Here is a 3,550-nt window from a genome sequence, read left to right as displayed (position 1 = left end):
AATCTTCATTTAGGACAACGATCCTTTGTCAAACAACAGGCAATTCGTAGCCTAGATTATACTGTACTCCTACCTAAACTACTAGTTATGCTGCTCAGTTAGCCTGGCAACTCAAGAATAAAACCTTCCACAAATCTTGGAATAATATTGCTCATCTTAACTTACGGTTGGTGGCACAATTCCAACTACATGCAAGCTCAGCATGAAGCAATTTCAATACTGCCAAAATTATTGTAACCTTACTTGATAATTCTGTTATTGTATTTAAAAAGATAACCACAATGGACAATATCAAGTGTTATTAAAACACATACATTATAACTGAGACAAGTGCATACCTTTTACAAGGGAGAAAATACGAGTTTCACATCATAATAAGGGGAGCAACTCCATTTCCCCTCTCCACTGATCGTTGTCGACTTGAAGAGTGCGCTCTGAGCTTACCTCGCACAGCTACGCCCAAAGCTCACACAACTACGCCTTTGTTTACCTTGTGCACTCAATCACGAACACTCGATCGTAGACACAACTACTCCTTTGTTATACCTCTCTACACCTCTGTGTATGCACACTCAATCCTACACAATCTCAACCATGTGTGGCTAACTTAACCTTTTGATGAGATGAAAACCAATTCGTTTATTAAATCCAATAATCGTCAAGGAAATTACTATTAATTTAAATGAAGGATTTCTGCCATTAAATCACTTTACCCCTACGGAAATTGGTTTTCATTTATCAAGGACTATCAACTAACTTCAATATTTAGGGTAGATAACAGATCTAACAAAAACAAGTCTTGTAAGCCATGAATAGTAGCCATCTCTCAACCGGATATAGGCTGCAACATTTAATCCTCATGGTCTGCTGACAGACATACAGAGTAAGTTGTGGGATGCCACCCTCAAAGGCACATTTCTACCTAACCATCCTAATAACCTTACCAAGTTAAACACCTATGTAAGAGTGATCTTAAATTCAATTAAGACCTAGTCACTCCTCATTAAGGGTATAATCACTTGTGATTATTTTTCTTACAAACAACCTCTTCATGTCATTCAGTCTCATGCACTCAATAACCCTAAGCAGGAGCAAAGTTCCTTTGAAGATAATATACCTCTTAAAGCATCCTAATGACTAACTTATGCATCAGTCACATAACTTGAACAACTCCACCAGAGTTTGTAAAGCTTTTGGATGGGGTTACTCTTGATACAAAACTCAATTGAGTACAAGTTCACGGTAACCAAGTGTTATTTTCAGATCCATAATATATGAACTTAACCCATAAGAATACTTAGAAATTAACATAATTGTTACACGCATGAACAATTCTAAGGTACAGAATAAAATACGTTCCCATATAAAAGTAAAAAAATACAAAATACAGTATAAAAATATAATGATGTCAAATTTCCTCAATTAATCTAGAGGGAGGAATAATATTGCTAGCACCTCTGGTTTGTACTCTTTCGTTCACATCTGGATTGATAATATCTATTTCCTGCTTTTTTATCAACCACTGTTCTTATCCTACAAAAGGTTTTACTTTGTCAGCAGCGCGTTCAATAACGGTGTGGTTAAACAAGTTTTTCAACTCATATTTAGCACCATTCCGAAACACCTTGGTTACTACATAAGGACCAGACCATCTGGGGTTTAGTTTGACACTCCTTAATTTCAGGTAAAAATTCTTTCAATGCATTAGGAGGTTCATCTACAGATAATGGGTAGAATAAGTTTCTTTTTAAGTCTAACCTGAGATTTTTGAGGTTCATTAGGCTGAAGTACCTTAATCTTTCTGACCCTTTTGTTAGATGGTCTGGGTCTCAGATATCTTACCAGATAAATAAATCTATCCCAAGCAATTATTTTCTTTGCATCATCCCATGTCATTGGGGCTAACCTAATCAAATTGGCTCCTAATAATACGTCTGTGTCATAATAACCATCTGGCACTACAAAAAATAAATGGGTAACCACGTCCAAATACACCGTACTAAGAACAGGGAGAACATGCTGAGTTACTCCAGTAAGTTGTGGGATATTCCTCATTTGATTACAATGTAAACCTAAACTTTCTATAAGCCTCTTCTGTGCTACACATACTTCACTACCAGTATCAATTAAGGCATGGCACATTACATGATTTATCATCAAATTGATAGAAGGAAACCTGTTACTGGCAGTTAGTCACTCACTTCGGACAGGACCTGGACACTGTGCCAAACCACTTTTACAACAAGGTTTGTAGCAATCAAAACAAATACCTCTTGGAGGATTATGTGGCCATTCAGAAAGCTTGTCATCTCTACCTTACAGTAAGCACAATACAGATTCTTTCCCTTTTTCTTACCTAATCTCTTTAATCTCTCTGTGTTGGGTAACGGGGTTCCACTTATAGTAGCTAAATGATACTCATACTTAACTAGTTCAATAAATCTTTCCAAAGGTATCCCATCATCAAGGAAATCTTTGAGTCTTTCTTGGGATCTACCATCAAGTCCACTATACAACCTTTTATTCACCAGATTGTCAGCTTTCGGCAGGATATCCTTAGGAAATTTCAATGCAAAGGCAGCTAATTTACATTTCATTCTGTTAACAAATGTTCTAGGGGCTTCGTCTACACTGTACTGTTCCATTTTAATTTTCTGCCAACTGTGTAATATTAACTGAATAAGCAAAGTTGTAATTCAGAAAGTCCAGCCGTTAATAGCGTTGCAATTTCTTGATCCACTCTGTAAGTGCTACTTGAAACCTATCCATATCTGCGGAAACACAGAACTCTACTTGACAAAAAACCTAGACAGTCTATTATCAGTCCCAATACCTTGCCAATCAGACAACTTCAACATCAATATATCCTTGGGTGTTAAGCAAAATCTCTTAGACTGATTATCAATAGGGTTATGCACATTACTTACCCGAATAACTGATTTATTAATGGTGTTACTACCCTGAACTGGAACACTGAGCCTGTGGAGAAATGTGTTTTTATTCATTTGTTGAGTGGGAACTTGCTGTTCTGGGAAAGTCTCCTTACGTCAAGGCAAAGAACAGCAGGGGAGGAAAAGGAGTACTATCACTAAAGGCACAAATACCCTGTTAATAACTTTGATGACGTAGTTCACATACCTTCACTCTAAATGCAAAAAAAAAAAAATAAATAAAAAAATAAACTGTACTCTGTCCAGAGGCCTGAGAACTCCATATGTGAAATAAAAGTAATTTGATGGTCTGCTCTAGCTTTGTCAGGTCTAAGGTCATCTACACTCTTAGGCTCGGTTTCGGCTCCGTCCCAGGGACCCCAGTGAGATGCTGGACAGGAATTTTACCTTAAGTAATTATTGAGACAATGGCAATGGGTGGGAGCAGTGATGTATTATGGTGAAGTTAAAGACAAGGATCTTTACCTTTGAAGCATAGAGATTAAATACTAAGTCTCTCCCTAACACACTTATTACTCTTAAGTCATTTGGGCTTACTTCTTTCAAAATATTGGGTATACTGCTCCGAGATTAAATATTCATAACAGGCATAATCAAAT

Source organism: Palaemon carinicauda, chromosome 5 (assembly GCF_036898095.1).
Source record: "Palaemon carinicauda isolate YSFRI2023 chromosome 5, ASM3689809v2, whole genome shotgun sequence".
Lineage (NCBI taxonomy): Eukaryota > Metazoa > Arthropoda > Malacostraca > Decapoda > Palaemonidae > Palaemon > Palaemon carinicauda.
The sequence above is the reverse complement of the archived record's forward strand: the minus strand, read 5'-3'. Positions refer to the sequence as shown.